Here is a 23,203-nt window from a genome sequence, read left to right as displayed (position 1 = left end):
CCTCTACCTGTGCGCAGTGCTCAGTTCTGCCTCCCTCGTAGTGTGGATCAAAGGACAAGTGACATTGGCTGCCACAGACACTGGAGCATTTTGCCATCCTTCCTCACGTGAAGGACCTGGACCATCCACAGATTCACGCAAAGCATGAGCCTGTGAAGAAACCAAAGCAGCAAGACCAAACAGCCCTGCCGACCTCAAACCCCCACTAGCCGCCCTCAAAGCATCAGGAAAAAGAATCCCAGCCCAAAGAATAGCCGGGGGAGGACCGCCACGCTCCCTGACCCAGGGGGCCAAATGGAACTCCAACATCAAAACTGAATGGCCAATAACAAGAAGGGCTATCCCAGCTACCCCGAGATAGAGAAGGCAATGTCCCCTGGAAACACGACCCCAACCAAGGCACTGCAGGACCCTCCCCCGGAAAATACTGGCCCAAATTGTCACATTCACAGCCTGACCACCAGCCCCCATTCCTCAATTTGCAGAAAACCCAGCCCCAGGAAAAACAGCTCGACCATCTCCCATCATGGCCTCAGCACCAGGAGATGAAGCAGCCACTGCACTGTAACTCCCCCACTTAGGCCGCACACTACGTGGCCCTGCTTGCCCCACATCAGCAGCACGACCCACACAAAAACCTGGAAAGTGCCCCTCTGCAGAGGCAGGCAAAGAGACACCCAGCACAACAGCAGGAGACAACTTAGACTGACCCACAGCGGAGGAGGCAGCCGCAGGTCGCCTTGACTCGAATGCAGCACCGCTAAACCCCGCCTCAGCAGCCCCTTTTACCCAAGGAGGAAAAAAGAGCGGGCCTGGTCACAGATCACGCCCTGTTCAAAACTGCAGCCTTCTCCCCCCGAGGAAGATGTGAATGCATCTCGGCTATGTGTGTGAGAACGCACACCTCGACCTCCTGACATGCTCAAAAACCTGCTCTCTCCCCAATCGGCCGCACCGGCAGGACCGACTCCTTCAATGCTCGCAGCAGGAATCATCCTGCCAACAGGCGCACTCACCAAAGGGAGCCCTCACTCCGTGACAGGCTCCAACAGGCCACTCCTGCCAGCATCAGTCGCTGCCACTGGACCCAAGGCACCGCTCATCTCCCCGACCTCCGCATCAGCAGTCGCTACCTCCTCAGACTCCATGGTGGGTCATGAATCAAAAGAAGAAGAACTGATTGACCACCACACTCAGCCAAAAGAAAAGATGATGCCGCGTCTAACCCCGAGATCCCCCAACTTTTCCCCTTACCTGCAAGCCCCTTGCCCAGGAACCAATCGGCTCCCAAACCCTGAGCGATTTGAATTCAAACTACAACTGTCCCTAACCTTACAGACTGCAGATTCCAGTCAACTCTCCCCCCCCCCCCCCCAGCTTGCTCACAAAGTGAGCCTGGCACCTTATTACTATGGGCAAGCAGGTACAAGACATGCCTGCCCATCCAAATCTTTTGCAATTCCGATAGGATATCAAGCAGTCAACGTTGTAAAATCCATTTGCTCCCGCTGAGCAAGTTCTACTTCAACCCACTGTAGCATTTGAACAAATCTCAATTCCAATGAAATGTAAGCCAGTTGGCGTTGTGGCATCTATTTGTTCCCACTGAGAAACCTCTGCTTAGACCCGCTGAAACGTTTGATTAAACCGGATGCTGCAGTGTTTCGGCAGAATGTCTGCCTGCATCAGGGGAGTAATCTCAGTATTCTAAAAGTTAAAACATAACCCTTTACGAGCCAAAATATTAATAAACATTTCCTAATAAAGTGTCTATGCCACACGTTACTCATGCAAAGCGTTATCGATATCCAGCTTGATGATGTCAGCACGGATTAGCTATGCATTACCTGTCCTTTTAAATCACCCTGAGCCAATCAGGACTGGAATACAGACGCAACACCCTCTTGTCAGTAACCAACAAATCACAAGCCTTTAGAAATCCCTTTGACGGGATAATAATTGTATTAATTGTCCTATCACAGCAATATAAAGCACATTAAACCCCCCCCCCCCCCCATTCTACTTCTTTATTTAAGCCATTGGTAATTGTGGTATTCCACTGAAAAATATCTCTCTGCTCTTTCTGCAGTAAGAATTTGTTAAAATTGCACCCTTACAAGAGGGTGGGGGGGGGGGGGGGGTGTCAATTTCTCTAACACTGAAAATCTAAGCTCTTCCACCCTGTGTTGTTGTTCTTTCCAATGAACAACTAGAGGGGCCTCATCTCTCCCACATCTTATGCAGCGGGCATGTTCTTGTATTCTTGTCTTAATTTTATGGACTGTTTTGCCTATATAGCAAAGGTTCCAAGGACACCAAATCAAATAAATGACTCCTGTGGATTTGCATGAAGTAAGGGAAGTCAATCTAAAAGGACCGCGTCCAGGTAAAACCAGTGTCTCACCACTGAAAGAAAATGGACAACTCTTACACTCGCCACAAGAAAAGTGACCACAGTGTTGTGTTCTAACATACCCCTGTGTTAAAGGGTTTGAGGGTGGTCCCTCAAATTACATGCTCGGGTGAGAGCAAAAGTGGGACCCTCTTGAAACACTTCCTGTAGTTGTAAGACATTCCAATGGGTTCTTATACTCTTCTGTACCCGCCAACTATCTGGAATATAGCGAGGACACAGACCAATTTGACTCCCTCCCGAGGGGGATGGAATTGTAACAGTAACTCCCTATTAGCTCACCACCTCCTCTTATATGATTTCTTTAAAACTTGGGTCGGATAGCCCCTATGAATAAACCTCTTATGCATTTCTACCGATCTTGCATTAAATTCATCAGCTGAGGAACATAACTTCCTGAGTCTCAAAAATTGTCCCACTGGAAGATTTTGTATAAAAGGTTTGGGATGGCAACTGTTAAAGTGGAAAATCAATGTAACCCAAAGGTACAGCTGAAAAACAGAATACTTCAAATTTTCAATATTCAGCTAGAAAAGAGCTCCTAAATAGATCTATCTAGCAACCGTCATAAATAGCCTCAAAGAATGTGTGGCTTATGAGTAAAGCCTGTAATACTTAAGGCTTGGTATAATCATAGGTTGCAGATAGATTTGTTTATGCACCTGCCGGTGCGATAAGGCTGGGGCACAATCACTGTATGCTTAAAGTCACTAGTGAGTGCACTTATCTTAAAAATGCCACGTAGAGAGAGTTGGCTTGCACGGTCCTGAAGGTGCCTCCGACACTAAAGTGTTTCGGAGTGTTGTACTCCTTCCTCAGGGATCTCCAGGTAAGAACGAGCCATCTACATGGATCTGCGTGGAAGATAATACAGCATGAGAGTTCTTTGTATGTCAAACGACTAAAGCAATGTGTATAATGGCGGTCAGAGATGGAAAAAGAACTTACTCCATGATGCCTGGTCAGTACTTAGCTTTAGAGCGGCGAATGCTTATGCGCTGTAATGATTAAAAAATAAAAAATAAAAAATGATGGAAATAAGAGAAACATTCATTGAATGTGAGGAAACAACTTCAGTATATTAGGATCGATATGGGTGGTTGTGCAGTTGTACTTACGTGCACTAGAATGAAGTGACCTGCCAGCGTGCCGTCTCAATTACTGACAGCTCGGGCGTCGAAAAGACGCCGAATTTAAAGAAATTCCATCGACCAAAACGGTCGGAGGAAGTGACGTAAGTATAGCATCGTAGTGTGATCCTTAAAAGGTGATCGACGTCAGGTGGGGATATCCTTAATTGTTGATACCAAATATGGTTGATGACGCGATATGGCGGCCATATTGGCTGGGGGAATGCCTGTTTGTTAATACCAAATATGGTCAATGACGTGGCTGAGGCAGCCATTTTGAAAGAAGTGAGAGAGGAACTCATCCGGGGAGTAGAGCGAACTGCCTTAGGGAATGTTTTTGTTCAGATCAGGGAAAACCACTCAACCTTCTCATTGAGTCCTTGAGGTTCAACAGATCGCAAACGAAAAATCCATCGATTCTCTTTAAAATTAAGTAGAGTCGAACGATCTCCCCCTCTCCAATTCGGGGGGATGTGTTCCAAAATGACCCACTTAAAATCCGCAAATGTATGTGGACATGTGATGCAGTGTTGAACTAAAGGTGCTTTTAAATCTTTAGTATTGATCCTGCTGCGATGTTCTGTCAAACGGGTGCGGATCTTGCGTCTGGTGCGTCCCACGTAGACTCTGTTGCAGGGACATTGGAGAGCATAGATGACAAACTCAGTGTTGCAATTCACTTGATATTTGATGGGAATCTTAAGACCAGTTTGGGGGTCTTGCCACTGTGTGCCAATGTATGCCTGAGAGCAGACTGAACAATTGTCACATGCTGTTTGCCCAGCCCCCTGTGGGTAAAAAGGGAGGACCCTATCGACTGCCCGAACTATCCTTTGTTTGATGTTGGTACCTCGGGAATATGCAAACATAGGAGGGTCTCGGAAAATGGCATGGGGACTGAGTACGTGCCAATTGTTCAAAATGGCTGTTTTAACATGGGATGTGAGGTTGGTGTATGGTAGGACACAGATAAGGTTGGTGGCTTCATTTCTTTGTCTATATTGGAGTAAATGATCTCTGTCTGAAAAGGTCGCTCTTTTGTATGCTCTTCTAATAACTCGGTCTGGATAACCTCGTTCTCGAAATCTGTGACCTAATTTGGCTGCTTGATTATGAAATTCTTGGGTATCAGAACATAGTGGAGCATAGTGTTACAGTCAGTCTCCTTTCTAAAAATGGAAAATTGAAAACCCTCTAAATCATACTGAATTGAAATATCTAAAAAATGAATTTGTGAAGGACTAATAGTGGAAATAAATTGTAGATTAATGTCCTGATTATTAAGTATTCCAAGAAAGTTGCCAGATCCACCCCCCATCCCGAGTGCCTGACCATTTCAAAATGAAATCATCAATGTAGTGTTTTCATAGTCTAATATTACGAATAAAGGGACAATTAGATAAAAAAATATTCTTCAAACCACCCTACATAGAAATTTGCAATGTCAGGGGCTATGGAGGCTCCCATTGCAACCCCCTTGATCTGTTGAAAAAATCTCTCTTGAAAACAAAAGACATTTTTCTTCATAGCAATCAAAATTAACTCAACAAGAAAACAGGAACATGGACAGGTTCAGTTCTTTTTTCCAAAACACTCTGGGCAATCTCAATGGCTTTATCCTGAGGAATGTTAGTCTATAATGAAGCTGCATCAATCATGACCATTAACAAATCAGGAATTGGTACTGGAAGGTCCTCTAGAATAGAAATAGTGTCCAGAATCTCTAATGTAAGAGGGCAATTACATAACAAACTGACGTAAAATTTTATCTGCAAAAATTGATAAAGGTTCTAACAATGCAGATCTAGAAGAGACTATAGGGCTACCTCGAGGCTTAGTCAATCTTTTATTAATTTTTGGCAGAATATAGAACGCAGGGCAGATAGCAAAAGCCACCTTTAATCTGTAATCTATTATTGGCGTGCTGCTCTATCTATCAACTGATTGTCATTCTTAATGTCAACAGTTGGATCATCCGATAGAACCTTATAAAATTCCCTATACATACGTTGTGATTCTACTTCTTCAATATACTCTTTGAGATCCAAAACAACCACCACAGCTCCCCCTTTATCAGCAGGTTTTAAAGCCATATTATTAACAGTTTCAAGTTGTTTCAAGGCAACGCCTTCAGATCTCATCAAATTATCACAATGTTTATGAACAAGATTAGGGAAAGATTTGAAAAATTAAATAAATTAATGTCAAACTTATTGTGTTCCAGCTGTCAGCTTTAAATAAGTGAAATTAAAAAGTTAAAAATTATTTGATATGTGACTGTTCCATATTTTGTTTGAGGATATAATTGAAGTTTGAGAACAGTCTTGGGCAGTCCCATGTACGAAACAGGATCTCTAGTGTGCCTATTGACAAATCCAGGCCTGCACATAAATTGATATTTTCCATAGAAAATCTACCCGCAGGTACAAATGTCTACCCATAGCAAGTTTCAAAATGAAAATATGGGTGCACTTTCTTTTTCAAAATTGGTGCAATGCTTGAGAGATAAAAGTATTTACAGACTTTGTCCTACTGCAAACAGTTTGTAATACTGCAGCAGTATTTCAGTATTACTGCCCTCTAAACTGAATGAAAATAAATAGAAATATATTTAGCAAATAATACCAATGCATGCATGTGCTCTTTTCATAAGCCTTCAAATGTGGGAGCTGTGAAATTGCTGTAGCGGGAATCTCATGTTTCACTGACAACTCTAACATAGCAAAGCTGGTTATTGCATTGCATTGCCTAGTTTGCTCCTAGGTCAAGTTAGATTTTTTTTTTTTATTAAGCATTAGCTTTATTGTAAAATGTCATTGAAATTTTATGACAAGAGTAATACTGCTGCTCGCCATCACAGGCCCCCATTACTAAGACAGAGATCCAAAGGTTTACGCATCTTTTATACTCCTTGGAAATCTGCCATTAGGTTATTGATCCACAGTGAGATACAATATTTGTCAGCGGTAAAATGAACTTGATCATTCTGCACTCCTGAGATATTTTATCAGAAAGCTTCAAAGGGCGCTGTGACGTTTAGCAGCCTATTTACCCCACCAACGTTGCTTTTCAACGCGAACTTGAAAAGCAAGGCCTTTAGAGGAGAAATTTCAAAACTACGTGCACTGGGGCAAAGTTTGAGGACTGGGTGACAGTCCTCAAAGGGGAAAATATGAGCATCCTTTCCCTTTAAAAAAAAAACTGCTGTGAGGAAGCAGATTTGCACCTGCTATTCTGTAGGTCGTCTTCCTGGGCAAAAGTATGCGCTCTGTTTTGAAACTGCAAACCACGCATGTTGCTTGCACTCTCCGACCCTATCCCCACCCCCAGCAACGCCTAAATGTATGCGTGTTGTCCCCACAATGCATGTGCTTCTGACTGTACGAAGGGAGGCAATTTTCAAAAAAGACACTTTAACCCAGGTGACTCAAAATTTACCCAGGAAAAACGACTGCTGGAAAATTGCTGTTCCCAAGGACTATTGGGAGAGGAATGATCAGAACTATGGTGAAGGTTTTACGGGTTTGAGAATTTCCATCTGTAGACCTACAAAGAGAGAGACTCACCACTAGTAACAACAGAAGGACATACCGAGTTTGGTAAACGGGGGGATCGGGGGAGAGAATCTTACAATGGAATTCAAACATGGCAACATTGGACATGAAGATAAAAGCGTTTGCGTCCAGCAAACAGACAAGGCCAGAAACACTGCCTGCCTTTGTTGCAGATGGATGACAGCAAGAAACAAAGATAAAAAAGGGTAAGTCAGAGCAACAGCTACTGTGAAAGAAGCTTTCAAAAAAAAAAAAAAAAAAAAAAGCCCCTCTTCAGCTCAGCGTGAAAGAGCCACTGTTCCTTTCAAAGCCTTTAGTCTGCGAGACTTGCTTCAAAGCAACGCATTTTCGAGGTGATGCAGCAGGTTACCAGGGCAACCCAATGTCTTTTGCCAGAGTGGCAGCAGCACCATTGCCTCTTTGTGATGGATTCTAGACCCCTGTGCAGCTAGAGAGGTAAGGGACGGTGAACGGTCAGGGACCTAGGGGGCATTCCGGGAGAATTCACAGGGAAGAAAGCAGAAAGAGCTGAGAAAGGAAAGGTCATTTTAAGAAAAACAAACACTGAGCACTGGGATGGCCAAGAGTCATCAAACTACGAGCCCAAATGGACCATACCCAGATGAAAAAGCTTGAAAGGTAACGCCTACTCCCAGTGTGGGTTGGGGTTGGGGGCAGAACAAGAGGCTAACAGGTTAATTTTCAAAAAGCCACTGAGCATGTAAGATAATGGAGTCATTCTGAGCTGGTTATCTTCAGCAAAATGTCCGGCTGGACCTAGATGGCTAGACCTTTGAGCTGAAAACTCTCCTAAATCTCACCAGTTAAACCAGCGAGATTTAGGATAGCTCTTCAATTGGTGGACTTGCTTGCCCAAATTACCTGTTGAGGGCTGAAAACGATCCTCAATTTCCCCTCCTTTCCTCCTGGCGCCCCCATGCATAGATCCTCAATTTCCCCACTTTTCCTCCCAGCAACCCCATGAAAACCTGAAGGCCCCTTCTCGAGTCCCTGGATCCCCTCTTCCAGTATCACAATGCCTTAATCTGCCCCTCCCCCTCTGACTCTTCTTCACCCACCATCCCCCCTCTGGAATCAGCATTTACAACTCCAGAGGGGTCCACTCTTCACCGGCAGGAGGAATGTACCAGCCCGCCTACCATCACCGTGCCTCACGGCTGAAGGGCACCTCCTACCACCACCGCGTCAGTGGAAAGGTGCTGGATGGAGGTGCCTGTCTGCTGAAAGCCTCAGTGCTGGCGAAAGGGCTACCATGTCTCTTCTGCCAGGGAACAGGAGATCCTCCAGAACTGTAAGCGCTGATTTCAGAGAGTTGGTGAGTGGGAGATGATGGCACTGGAATACCAGGTGGGGGAATACCAGGGGCTCGAGAGGGCCTTCAGAATTTCATGGAATGCTGAGAGGGAGGGTGGATTGACATTTTTATTTCTGTATTGGGTTTAGGCAGGGAGGGAGGAGGGATAAGGCTCAAGGCCTATTTGAAAAAAACAAACAAACAATGTTTCATTTCCAGAGAGAAAGAGAAGAGGATTGGGGCTTGGATGACATTTTTGTTGTATGGCTGGAGTTCTGGGAGGGATAGAAGGGGGGATGGAACTCTGGGAACGTTTTTATTGCATGGATCGGATGCTGGGAGGGGGAAAGGGAGCTGCAAGCAACCAGAGTTTGAAGGACTTCTTTATGTAATGGGGCCTAGGGGAGGGACACTGAGTGCTGGCTAGACAAATCTAGGGTTGCTATTGTCTCTTCTAGTCTGCTTCAGTTCTGCATGTATCTTGCTCCTGCCTGTCTCATCCCGGCTTGATCCTGAACTCTGACTTATCTATGTTTAACCTACTAACTTAACTGTTTCAGCCTTGCAGGCCGCTTGGCTTTTCTGGACACTGTTGAGGTACAGGGCTCTGCTTGTGTCCCTGTCAGTCTTTCACACCCCAGCCATAATCACCAACAGGGGGAAAAGAAGCTTCCATTTACAGATGGTGGAGAACTTTCAGTCACATGTCGACATACCCCAGTCAGTAACACTATTCTTTTGATTACAATGAAAGCCTGTGATGCTGCTTATAGTAATACTTTTTTTTTTTTTTTATGTCTGTCTGTCTGTGGGGTACCGTCCTCAACTCATGATGAAGCTTATTGGAATGGACCATGTGTTAGGATCATTGGTGCTTGTGATTACAGGAGGAAATTGATGACAGTTGAAAGACCATGTGAAGACATTCATTTTGCGTGTGTGTATGTGTGTGTGTGTGCGCGCAATGAAACAGAAAATAAACAATTTACGACTGTAGTATAACAAAATAGGATATGGATGCCAAACCATACAAGAGTTCACTAGACACGAATATAGCTTTTTTTTATCCTTTTGTTTTACTTTTAAGAGGATAGAAGTCACAGTGCTGCATACATCTAGCACTATAGAAATCTTAAGAATCGTAACTGGCTTAAAAAATATTGTTTTTATTTGAGTATTGAATTAGTGTTTTGGCATGGAAGACTGTCCTAATGGTTCTTGCAGCAGGCTGAGAACCAGGGAAGCCAGGGTTTAAATCCTGGCTTCCCTTATTGTGCCCTCCATTGCTTCAGGGGCAAACTTCGGGGTCTATTCACTAAGCCACAGTATTTTCCCCAGAAGAGAAAAATACCCCAGCCGTTCCTAAGCCGCAGTACTCAGTACCATAGCTTAGGAAACTCCACAGTATTTTTTTGTAGTTGTAAAATACCATGGGGAAAATTAGTGTGGCTTAGCTGCCCCTTCAAAACAGCGTGATGGTGGCCCTGGGTTGTGGGGGCTACCAGGAATTAAAGAGGCTGACCGGCCTGGATTAACCCCCTCCCCCAAGTGTCTCAAAGACCCTGGGGGTCTGGCAAAACCCCCTGTCCCAACCTACACCCAGGTAGCCAAACTTCAAAAAATGAACTTAAACCTTCAGAAGGAGCAACTCAGGCCCCACCCCCAAACCCCTCCCATCTTTCTAAATAAGCCTCACCACAAGCCAGGCAAAGGCAAGATATCGCCCGGCTGGAACAGCCCTGGGTCTGGAGCCAAGGAGGTGCTCTGGGCCTAGACTACCAGAGCAAATGTGGTAAGGCCAGGGAATTTGGGAGGGTGGGCTGGGGGTGCATGGGTCGGCTTCCACAGCAGGCTTTGTGGGCACAGCCAGCACTGCTACTTCCAGGAATTTAAAGTTTATTTTTCGGCTGCCTTAAGGGGAGGTGAGGGGCTTGAACTGGGGGGGGGGGGGGGGGCGCGCATCTTTGAGATACTTTGTGGCAGGGAATTCATCCAGGCCAAATAGCCCTTTTAATTCATAACTCCAGGGGGGGGGGGGGGGGGAAATAAGTTATAACTCCTGAGTTGTAACTAACATTCATGAAAATAACATGGCTTGCGATTCTTCAGGTAAGCCGCGTTATTTTATTAACATGAAATTGCTCAGTACTGTGCATGCATTTGCAAAGCAGCTCATTACCATGCTAGCGTTTTAGGGGTATAATAATGCATAATATTTAAATTACCGTGGTTTATTGGGACCACAAAGTATTTATCACCTGGTAAATGCCTGGCGAGGGTTGGTAAATTACTTTCTTAGGGTCTTGTTTACTAAGGGTTTTCTCTCATTTTGTGACCGTGAGGAAAAAAAAAAAAAAGAGGGCCGGTGACTTTCAAACCGGTCTGCGGGTGCTCTTTAGTGCATGTGCATGGGCGCATGCCCAGCTAGGCGGCCATTTTATAACTCACCCATGTATACGCGCGTATGTTATAAAATAGGCTGACTCTGTGTATATGTGCACTCAATTTTAAGTGGGTGCGCGCCGATATGCGTAAATCCTGCTTCTACCGCATAAGTCGGGGAATTTTAAAAAAGGCGCGCATCCACTCTATTGCCAGTTTCACCAGTTTGTCCACCAGCTTGCCCCAGTTAACAGCTAGGTCCTCCAAACCGCCCTGGTTTGATAGTCTACACTCCCCCCAGTTACCCCAGGCCCTTTAAACCTCTGAGAAATGGCTCTTTCTTTTTATTTTTTAACTTACACCTTGTCCCTAGCAGTAGTAAACTTATGCGGAAGGGGATATGGGCATGTGCCCAGGTGCACAAGTATTTATGTGCACATCCCTTGGCCACACCCTGTCCCACCAAGATCACGCCCACGCCCCTTTCAGAAAACTTTTGAGATGTGTGAACAGCGTGAGACACACGTGCATCTGGGTAGCTTTTAAAATTTGGTCAGCACGCGTGAGCCCAATTTGTTCATGTATCTCCCAATTTTGGTGCAGGCTGAGCTTATAAAATTCACCTGTTAGATTATAAACCCTCTATGGACAAGGAAATACCTCCTGTACCTTAATGTAACTTTCCTTGAGCTACCAATGAAAAGGCATGAGGTAAATCCAAATAAATAAATGTATTTATTTATTTAGATTTATATATCATGTCTGTCCAAACTGGCTTAAGAAATTAACATATTTAAAAAAAATATAAAAAATATTAGTATAATAATGTATAGAAATTTCCATAAGTAAAATAATATTACATTTATAAATGTTAAATATTTTCACATTCCATGTGCATTTTTTATGCTATTTCTAATGCATTTTTCTTTTTCCCTGTTTGTTGCTTGCAATTTTTAATCCTTCGTTTGGTTCACTGTATATCCTTTTTAATAGTAAACTTTTTAATTTATTAGCACTGTGCTTTATGACTGATTGGTAACCCAAGCAAGTGAGTTGTTATCGGATCCCAGTATTTTTAGTAAATGGTCTATGAATACCTTTCCTGAGAACTCTGTGACCGCAGGTTGTTGTGAGGGTGCAATGACCCAGAAATCCTCAGGGAATAGCCTGTGGCAGGGTACTTGCCCAGAGGCAAGAGGTAACCTAGTTGGCAGGTGGGAGGTTGCCAGGAGAAAGGGCACATGTGCAGGCGAGGCCTGTGCATTGATTGCTGAGACTGAAGTAGCAGGGGGTTAACCTATGGTTAGTGGTAGAGATCCCATGAAGGTATTATTTGACAGACCTTTCTTCCTTCTTTTACTAGGAAAAGAAGCTTTTTCCAGTATAGTGCATTTCTTCATAGTAAATTTTAAAAGAATAGTTGTTAAGGCAGCAACAACACATACCTTTATCATGGATTTAACATTTATGGTCAAATGGATAGCGAATGGCTCAGACAATCTTTAATTGTCTTTTGTAAAATTCCAGATGATATCAGCAAAACTGAAAGTCTACAAGATTGGCCGGGGGGGGGGGGGGGGGGGAGCAGAAGGAACACACCCTACAATAATAAAATAGTTTAGGTCAGCACCACTGACATCCTTGTTAATCCTAAAAGCTCACCTGTGAAACTGAGCTAAGTGATTTCTCTGTCTTATTTCTTCTTAATTATTCTGTTCATAACATCATTTCCTTTTGCAGGTTTCTCAGATTGTGTTATAGGGCAGTAGATTGTCTGAGCTGATGTAAGGAGGTTGTTCTAACTTCTAAGGTAGATATTTAATTATTTTATTCATTATTTTGATTTTTAACCTGCTAGATCATAGAAAACACTCCTAGCGTGTATCAACAGAGAAAAACACCACATTAAGTGCTCATACAATGGCTACAGAATGACTAGTTCAAAATACATGAGATATAAAAACAACAGAATCAAGCAAGCGTATTGTAGTAGACAGATAAAAAAAAAGGAAAAGGCAAACAGCTAAAAATGTCCATTGAATTTTATTGCAAGAGGTGTCCCTAAAACTTCTGTCAGCCTTCTTACTCTGCCCTTTGCCCATCCAGCCCAGTTCTGGACGGATCTGAAAGGCCGCGTGTCCTCAAACACTGGAGTGAGGTTATGAAAGTTCCTAATGCTGAGCGCATAGTCATTTCCAGAGGCGCTGACTCCTCCTTCAGCTCCAGACATGAGCACCCTCCCAGAGCCACCACTGAGTAAGGACCATGCGACTGATGTACAGTCTTTACAACCACCTGCAGAGTCCTCAGGGCAATCTTAGGCAGCCCCTGAAACTGGACAATTACATCACTGAGGAGTGTTACGTATGGCGCAGCATGGATGCTGTAGTTGTGTGGGATGTTTGAGTTCTCTCTTGTTCCCAACTTTTATCATTAATGATGCTGCAGCTCCCATCTAGGTGGATGCTGAGGTACTTAATAAAAGTTAGTTAATATCTGCTGGCTGCGCCTAATATTATTCTACAATCCCCCCTTTTCTCAAATCAGCCTCCTGGCTCCCCATCCATTTCTGCATAGAGTCCAAGCTTCCCTGACACAATTTCAAGTGCATTCACTCTTTAGCCCCTTTGTACCTCTCCGCTCTTACTTCCCCCTACACCCCTCTGCACAAACTCCATTCATCGGGCAAGCTGCTCTAGCCTGTGGCCCTTCTATGCACGCCACGCTTTCTACCTTGCTGCATTGTAGGACTGGAACAGCTTTGCTGAACTGGTGTGTCTGTGTCATGCCCCCTTACTGGCCATGTTCAAGTCCCATCTAAAAATAAATCCCAGCTTTTGGAGGTTGCTTTTAGATCTCTGGCTCTCCCTGATCATAGTCGTATTGATTTTAAACATGTTTCCTGAAGTCTCTTATTTGTCTTGTCTGTGTGCTTTGACTGCGTTTTAAGCTCTAAGGAGTCGGACCAGGGACCACCTCTTAGTCTTATGTGCATCTGTACAGCAGCGCATACACCTAGTAGTGCTATGGAAGTGATAAGTAGTAATAGTAGTAGTTATAAATGCCAGTAAGGGTGGTAATATAAGCAGCTGTGAACCTGCTCCATGAAAACCATGTTTATCAAGTAGGCTTCTGATGTTAACTTTTGTAGGATGAAAGAAAATCAATGGAGAATTTAACAGATTTATCCAGTTTCTGTGGAAATGATTAAATCAATGATTACATATAATTCCTACCAGTTCCATAGCCATCTACTCCCTTGTATATTTATGATTCTGTAAATTGTATAATAATTATGCTTCCTGATCGATTATCAGTATTCACGATCTATATCCGCTTTATGGTGTGTTACATTTTTTCTTTTTAAACTTGGCTGTTCTCATTTAAGTCATATGAAACTGTCTTCAATATACAGCACAGTGGAAAACACCATAAAAAAACCCCTAATTATATTATATTATCAACGAAGGGGGGAATGATATCTGTTTGTTAGCTGGCTACAGCACTCAAAACATAGTGCTGGCTGTTTGTAATCATCTGCCCTCTTTGTCCTTTATGTGAAAATAATCAGAAGATTTTACATGGGTAAACTCTGTGTTTATCTTCATAAAAATGCAGGCTGATTATTATTGTCCCTCACCCCCTCCCATGTGGGGAAAAAAGTACATTTGTGCATACTTTTACCCAGTCCAAAACGAAAGGGGGGTGGGGGGGGGGGGGGTAAGAGTTAAACCAGGGGAGACGCAATGACACATGGAGACTGCACAATCACATTTCCGAGTGGCATTTCCGGCAAGCGCTTTGCGCCTCGGGTTCTTTGCACCTGCCATCTGCAGGCCGGCCAAAGGGATTACACCTCTGAGGAGGTTCCCCTTGGAAAAATGAGCTCGCACTCGCCACAGAATGACCGGGGAGAGGGGAGCTGTGTTGAATGCAATTTTCCAACAGATCTAGTCAGCTAAGGAGCTAGCAGGATAGATCTGTTGAGGTGGAAATCTGCCCCCACTGAAAAGGTTAATCTAGCCCCAGGCATTCTATGAGCCACAGGTACCACTACACCCGTGTAACTGTTAGCGAATTTTGAAAAAGAAACGATCCAAGTAGTTCCGCCTTTCAGCATCTCCTAGAAGTTACTCGTCTACAAAAGCACTTGCATATCTTACCACTAGATTTTGGAAAAACCTTGCATAGTTGCAAAGGAAAGCAGAGGATACTATAGTCCAGGAGGAGCTGGTAAAAATGGAGCTGAAAGCCAAAGGAGCAAGCAAAAATGGCCAGTGCTTAAAAAGGGTCATCCCCATAGTTATGTTACTTCCTTACGGGCCGATACAGTAAAATGCGCTGGAGAGCCGGCGCTCCGAGGCGAGTGCCCGCTCTTCCGACGCGCGCCCAGGCCACTCTCCTGGGGGCATGATTTTGTATTCAAATGAGGGCCTGTGGTAATAAGGAGGCGCTAGTGACACTAGCGCGTCCCTAGCGCCTCCTTATTGACAGATGCGGCGGCTGTCAGCGGGTTTGACAGCCGATAATTAATTGTTGAACCTGCTGACAGCCATGGGTTCGGAAAATGGACGCTGGCAAAATTGAACGTCAGTCTTCCAACCCGCGAGCTGATTTTTTATTTCAATTTTTTTTTACGATTTTTTTATTTTTGTGGCCTCCGACTTAATATCGCTATGATATTAAGTCGGAGGATGTACAGAAAAGCAGTTTTTTTCTGCTTTTCTGTACACTTCCCCGATGCTGGCTGAAATTAACACCTGCCTTTGGGTAGGTGTTAATTTCTGAGAGTAAAAGCTGCACATTTTACTTTCTGTATGGCGTGGGAATAACTAATAGTCTCATTAACATGCATTTGCATATAGCGGGCGCTATTAGTTTGGGGGGGGGGGGGGTTTGGACATGTGTTTTCCTCGCACTATTAAGAGAACCTAGCCATAATGTCATCTCTGTCCCTATGGGAGGCCCACCTAGTAACTCGAGGTGAGGTTTAGGTATTAGTGTAGGGGGTTAAGGGCCACTTTGACATTCAATGTGAGACGTACGAACAGAACAGTGCACTCTTGTAATGATTTGATGTCCTTCAGAGTGAGGAAACGCACCCAAAAATGAGATTTGTACAATGTTCTCTCCACCTACCCAGGTAGAGAGTCCATCAAGCTAGGTTGAGAGAACATTGTACAAATCTCATTTTTGGGTGCGTTTCCTCACTCTGAAGGACATCAAATCATTACAAGAGTGCAGTGTTCTGTTCATACGTCTCACTTAGAATGTCAAAGTGGCCCTTAACCCCCTACACTAATACCTAAACCTCACCTCGAGTTACTAGGTGGGCCTCCCATAGGGATACAAATACCTATCTAGGGAAATGACAGCATCGCTAGGTGCTTGCTCTCTCTCTCTCTCTCAGATTTACATAAACCACACCCCTTTTGCTATTGCATGTGATACTTACCGCAATTTTGATAAATCTAGGCCTAAATGGCTTAGCTAAGATATCTGGCAACTTATCTGGCTAAATTCTAGCTGGCTATAACTCTTTATCCGGTTAGAATTTAGCCAGATATGTTGGAGTGTTGAGGGTGATCCTGGGGCAGGTGGTAGGCGATCCAGCGAGGAGTGGAGTCAGCTGGCTAGCCCTGGCCACTCTGCAGGCAAGTCTAAAGTTAGACAGATATACCTATCCAGCTAAATATCCCCATTAGCTGTATCCAGCTAACTTATCTAGCCACTCAGCAGCTGAATATGGACCCCCTACTATATTTGGTTTTGCTTTTGTTTTAATTTCTTGTCTCCGTGATGCTGTTAGTGCTCTTGAATTCTCAAGCGCCTGCATTTTTTTTTTTTTTTTAATTTCCCTGTCTACAGCTTGACGTCTTTCCCCCAAAGTGCCCGGCGCGTTTTTTCCAGTCATGCTATTTCAATGGCTGGAACCATTTATTGATTGCTACTTTTACAGTGTAATGGTGTATTAGTAGCACAGAGCGGCTGGCACTACCTCTGTCAGATTAAAGGGCACCCAAGTTTACAAAAGGATAAATTGCCTGAAGGGGGGGGGGGGGGGGCTGGGGGGAGGGTTAGAGAGACTCAATCCATTAGAAAGTCCTGTCCAGATAATCTAATTGCACGATCAGGGAATGTGAGAGCCCCTGTGCTCTAGAGAGGTCTGGCAGTATCTTAGCTACGTCGCCGATAAAAAAATCTCTTGAGTTCCTTACACACTGGAGCAGACCTCTCTTATCCTTTCTTCTCTCTTGCAAGAATGCTGACTGCTCAACAGCACGTGTCTGTCTACAGGGGCTGAGAACTGCCATGCACAGAGCTGTGATTGACGTGACATTTCTTTCAAAAGAAATGCTTACACAATTGTTTTAGTGCTTTTGTTTAACAGCTGGTTTCATGAAATATTCTGCAGAGTGAGCCGTCGTCCCGTTTTGGGGTACATCCAAACAGGTGCACAGCTGGTCTATTGTGCACATACAAAAGAAAACTAATGTCTCTCTTTTTTTTTTACCTAAAAGATGCATATAAACAGACATATTATCCACAGATGATGATGACATGAGCTTTCAAGACTACATCTGAAGAAGGCGCTTCTGTAGGCTCAGAAGCTCACACACAGCATCTTCGCTGGATTATTCTCACATTGCTTCTATGAAAAGAGATCAGAGCTGACTGCAAAAACCAGCTTATAGAATGGTAATCACTTTTGGTGGGTTATTGTTGTTCATTGCTGTTGCTCAGAAAAATGCTCTGCTCCGAGTTAAATCTCACAAGGCGAGGAGCTTGGGTCTAACTTGGGCATCAAGACCACCGGACTTTCTGAGTGGCCATTTCCGCCACACTGGTTAACAAAAAGGCTCGGGCACAAATCAGGCCAGTGCCTCGAGCATACACACATTTTGGGAACATTAAAGGGGGGACATTTTCAAAGATACATGATGACTGCATGCATAAAATGAGCATATACGCATATAAGTGGCATGTACGCGTGTATACGCTATTTTATAAACCTTGATGGTACGCATGTACTTGCAGCGTCACGCCGAAATGTTAACATGGACACAAAGGCTGGTTTAGGGACGGTAGGAGTGTTCCAGAATGGAGTTCGGAAATAAGCGCGCAAGGGACTATTTATTTATTTATTTATTTGGTAAGAAGTACATGTGCACACATTACCAAATTTATCTGTGCACTTTTACATCTGTTAATTGGCTTGCACAATTGAAACTGCACTTGTCTTTGGTCTGTAGTTTTTTGAGCAGGAGGTCTGGGAGTTCACGGTAAAGTGCTGAAGGGTCATGGGGAACTATCGGCACATCCACGTATGTGCACCAATAAGTATTTTCAGAAGCAGAGCAAGTGCCTACTTTATAAAGTACCTGCCTCCACATTTAATTCTGGGTTATTACGTGTGCATTATTATAATTACTTGTGTGCATAAATTATACGCATGCTGTTTTATAAGAAGGGGAGAGAAAGTATGTGTTTTCCTGCACTACAAATATACGAGCATACTGAAATATACGCACGTAGTTTCAGAGCAGAAATGTGTGGTGTTTTACAAACTGCAGCAGTAGCCACACAGTTTATAAAGGCACTAGTATGACATACTTACGCTTGCCTTTGCTGCCTCGTCTGCACTTTTGAAGGTTGAGCTCCATGTTTATAAAATAGGTAGAGGAAGCGCGCTCTTTCAGTGCATTGCAGGTACTCACGCAGAACAGACATACACGCCTATGCTGGGGGTTAGACATATGCGTGCTTTATAATCTGCGCCTACCTGATGTGAGCATTCCTGATGTGCGGGTTATAAAATACTGTAATAGAGCTCCACACAGCGCGCATATATGGGCCAGGCAGAGTTGTTTGAAAGTTTCCTGTAAGGGTGTATGTGTGCCAATAGAAAGAATGGAAGCACTGCTGCCAAAACTTGTATTTACATGTATATTTACATGTCGCAACGGACACTGCATTAAGAAGAATTTGTAGCTATTCTACGAAATATTTATTTATTTATTTATTTATTTATTTAGCATTTTTCTATACCGACCTTCAAGGTTAAATACCTTATCAGGTCGGTTTACATCGAACAGGGACATAAAAACAGTAAACATAAACAACTTATTATAATCAGGAGAAACAAAGTTACATTTAACAAGGACTGCAAAACTTGGAAGCTTAAACAGCTGGAAAGAAAGGCTTAAGAGGGTAGGGGGGACGGGTCCTGGAGGGGGGGGGGATGGGGACGATGTTAGAACATGATGTTAGTCTTGGAAACAGTTTTGTTCCTTTGTAAGTTGTTACAATAAAACCTCAATAAAGAAATTAAAAAAAAAAAAAAAACTAAGACCTAAAAATCCGTGCTAGTGCTAGTTGGGCTATTATGAAAGTGCTGATGCTTGTGTAGTATTTAGAGGGGGATCGAAGTTCCGTTGCTCATGAGCTGGTTTGTCGTCTAATGTGTGTCTGAAGGGTCCAGGAAGGCTTGCATACAGTTTTAAACTATACACACAAATTACCTTTTTTTGAAATGTAAAATCTCAGAGCCCAATATTCAGCAGCATGGGGAGCAGATAAGTTATCTAGAAAAGGTTTGCTGGATACCTGTCTGGGATTCTCAGCAGAGCACTACTGATTAAGCGCTCTGCTGAAAACCCTCTCTGGAAGTCCTGAAGTTAGCTGGATAAATTAGACAGATAACTAATCCAGCTAACAGAACTTTGCTTGGGAAGGCCCTGGGCTATCTCCAAGTTATCCGGATAAGTTTAATCCAGCTAACTACTTAGGTGGAAAACGTAGAGGCGATCAGAGCGAGGGAATTTTAAAAGCCTGAGGTTTGTCTAGCTAAATCCCAAACTTAGTAGGGCAGACCATTTGAATATTGCCCCCCTCCCCCACCTGTTATTAAGCTACTTTTTAAAGAAACGGAATATTTTTTAGCCTTTGGTGTGCCTTTTGGTTTTCTTCATTGTCTTTTCCCTTTCCTGTTCAGTTCTCACTCTTTCTTCTGTTCGCATTTCTTGCTGTTTTCCAGCTCAAAATTGGCAGCCCTGCTGTATCCAGAAGAGACCCTTCATGGAATAATTTCAAGGAGTCAGATGAGCTTGAAACTAAAATAACCAACATACAAGGAGTTTGTACTACTTGAGTCAGAGAGGCCAGGCCTCATTTAATAAAGATTATTTCCAGGGCAAAGAATGGGAAAAGTCATTTTTTAAAGAAAAAGGCCTGACATTTCTCTCTGGAAAAAAAACAAAACCGAAAGCCTCCAAAGAAATCTAGGGAAGCCAATTTTTTTTTCAGGGTAACCAAGTAGTTATCCAAGTAAATTGCCCTGGTTGAAAACCGTCCTGCTCCAGGTGAGTAGAAGTATGCATGAGCCTTCACTTTTCGTCAGTTTAGGAAGAGATGTTCCCAGAATTAGGTATAGGCAATGTAAGAGTTGTCTCTGGTGCCAGACTGTGAAGGTGCCACCCCATCACCATGCCTGAGAACTCGCTGTTTACCGCTCCAGCCCCTCCTCTTCCGGAAGCCATGCAGGGAATGGAAGGAGGGGAGGGGCTGAGGAAGGCAGCAGAGCAATTATTTTCTTCTGCACAGTCCTTGCCCCAGTGAGCTTACAGTCCAAGTGGGTACCTGAGACAATGGGCAAAACAGTGGCTTTGTTTTGTTTATTGTCCCATGGGGAAAAAAAGAAGGAAAAACAGTGGGGAATCCCTTGTAAGCGTGCAGTCTGTGGACAGTCTGGATATAAGCAGCGGAAATGGAATCATCACCCACCCAGGAGATGACAAAAGCCACTTTCATTTCCTCATATCTGTTGGAAGCAGACCGAGACCGGACTTTAAAACTTTGCTTTTGTCATAGGGATGAATTGTTTCTTGGCCGTAAAGTGGGGGGAGTCTTTTCCTGATGTTTTGCCAGGCAGTGCAAAATAAATGCAAACGGTTTCTTTCTCCAGATATGTCAAGAGTCAATGTCTGAGCGGTAGGGGTAACTGTTAAAAACTGCCCGCGCAGATACAAATTGCCCACAGGCACTTTGTTTCACCCACAGGTTTTCCTTTTCTGAACTGCCCTTGGGGGGAAAAGTACACCCAGACATCGGACCCTGTGGGAATTTCTTCCATTGGAAATAATGTGCACAGCTTTGAAAATGAACTCTAAGAATCATGTTTCCCCCCCCCCCCCCCACTCCCCAAATCCAAACACCCCCTTGGGAATGCCCACTCCAAACGCAGGTAAAATGACGTACACTGGTGATCCCCACACAAGTGCTCTTGCCTGAATAAGGCCAGCTAAATGGCTTTTGAAAATTGCTCTGCTCGTATCTTATGATAGATAGATAGGATGATAGACAGATAGATTGCACTCGTTGAAGCAGTGTTTTTATCTCTGTTTTTCTTCTTTTTTTTTTTTTTATCATTGCTTAGATCCCTAATTGAGTGCTGATAGTGCATTAGCATGCTTGCCTTCCCTCTCCTCTCTGTGTGGCTGGGATGATTAGAACATTCCAGGGGATAATATATATATTTTTTTACCTCCTTATGTTTTTGCGGGTTTATGTATATGCTAATAGTGTCTCTATTTCCAAACTCTTTTTTTGAATTGTAATAAATCATTTTCAATAAAGAGAAAATGTGATTGAAGCATACGCGGTCTAAGACATCTGCACACCTAACAGAGAACTCACCGTTCCTGAGGTGGATGTGATCTTCCCATTGCCCAAGGGAAGAGGGCTCCAGTTTTTTCTGCAAGAGTAAACAACATCATTTGGCAGAAAAAAAATGCTGTTTTTCAGAAAAGCTGTCATTTACTCTAAACATGGACAGAGGGAGTATGCAATTTGCAACAGGGTGCAGGGCACAGATGCACACAGAAGTGGGTGCGGGGAAGAGGTGGCAGCCACGTAGTTTATAAGATACCGCCTAGCTCTACCCCGAAAGAATGCACGCACGTTTCAGTAAGGTAGGAAAATGCACACTTTCTACACGTTTTAGAAAAGTACATGCATATACGAGACAGGCAAAATAACCGTTACACGTGTACTGCAATTTGAGCGCGGAGGTAGGGATTTATTATAATAAACTCATTCTCCGCTCAGGAAAATGCTTCCTTGTGCGCGTACTTTGTAATCAGGGGTCTGCCAACACCTTCACCAGTTCACCCAGACTTCCATCAATCCACCTAAACCTTCCAGCACTTCGCTCTGACCCCCACCATCACGCAACCCTGACCTCCCACCCAAAGACAGCAGACAAAACCCAAGTGAAATTTCCCTTCCGCGACTCAGTTAGCAAGTGTAAAATCGTGCGGATAAATCGGCAATGTTATGTGTGTATACCGCTTATGAAATGCGAACTAGGCGCGAACCCCACCTCGGACAGCTCCTAAACCGTCTCCTATGCCCCCTTTAACATATATGCACGATACTGTGCGCGTGTACTACAGGCTTTTTGCAAACTAAGTGTGCATACTACACGCTACTGTTAAGGTGAATTTTAAAAGTCTGACGCATGCATTAATTAGGGGATGCCCGAATAAGTTGGGCTCGCACACACCGAATGGATTTTAAAAGCCACCCGGATACGTGCGTAAATACTGCAGCGTGCACATCTCGGAAGTTTTAAAAAGAAAAGGGGTGGGGCGGAGGCAGGGGTAGATTGTGGGAAAACATTGGCCCAGGGGATTTTTCTCCATACCCAATTACACACACTATATAATTTACATATATATATATGAGATGTGAATCGTTTTTTGACGATTTAAAATATCGTCCGATATATTTTAAATCATCAAAAATCATTAGAGGCGATATTTAATAGGAATTCCCCCGATTTATCGTCAAAAATCGTAAATCGGGGGAAGGGGGAGAGCGGGAAAACCGGCACACTAAAACAACCCTAAAACCCACCCCGACCCTTTAAAATAAATCCCCCACCCTCCCAAACCCCTCCCAAAATGCCTTAAATTACCTGGGGTCCATTGGGGGGGGGGGTGTGTGTCCCGGTGTGATCTTTTACTCTCGGGCCTCCGGTGCGTTGTAGAAATGGCGCCGGCGCTACCTTTGCCCTGTCATATGACAGGGCAAAGGTAGCGCCGGCATCATTTTGTTTTTTGTCCCCTGACGTCAAGAGCGTAGATCGTTCCCGGACCCCCGCTGGACCCCCAGGGACTTTTGGCCAGCTTGGGGGGGCCTCCTGACCCCCACAAGACTTGCCAAAAGTCCAGCAGGGGTCCGGGAGCGATCTCCTACGCTCCTGACATCGGGGGACAAAAAACAAAATGGCACCGGCGCCATTTCTACAACGCACCGGAGGCCCGAGAGTAAAAGATCACACCGGGACCCCCCCTCTGGACCCCAGGTAATTTAAGGCATTTTGGGGGGGTTCGGGAGGGTTTGGGAG

At 44.1% G+C, this 23,203-nt stretch overlaps 1 long non-coding RNA gene across 2 annotated transcripts in view; it reads left to right on the top strand.

Annotated features, from left to right (window-relative positions):
* The window catches only part of LOC115097558, a 40,878-nt gene extending 20,737 nt beyond the window's left edge, over positions 1-20,141 (top strand). The window contains exons 1-3 of one of the 2 annotated variants that reach the window (XR_003858305.1): positions 10,142-10,204; positions 17,316-17,493; positions 19,832-20,141. This is a non-coding gene — a long non-coding RNA (uncharacterized LOC115097558). Of the gene's footprint in view, positions 1-10,141; positions 10,205-17,315; positions 17,494-19,831 lie in introns of those variants that run through there. The other variant, XR_003858306.1, reaches the window with a different exon arrangement.
* Positions 20,142-23,203: the final 3,062 nt, after the last annotated feature.

The sequence above is a fragment of the Rhinatrema bivittatum genome, chromosome 8 (assembly GCF_901001135.1).
Source record: "Rhinatrema bivittatum chromosome 8, aRhiBiv1.1, whole genome shotgun sequence".
Classification (NCBI taxonomy): domain Eukaryota; kingdom Metazoa; phylum Chordata; class Amphibia; order Gymnophiona; family Rhinatrematidae; genus Rhinatrema; species Rhinatrema bivittatum.
This window is presented reverse-complemented; position numbering and strand designations above follow the sequence as displayed.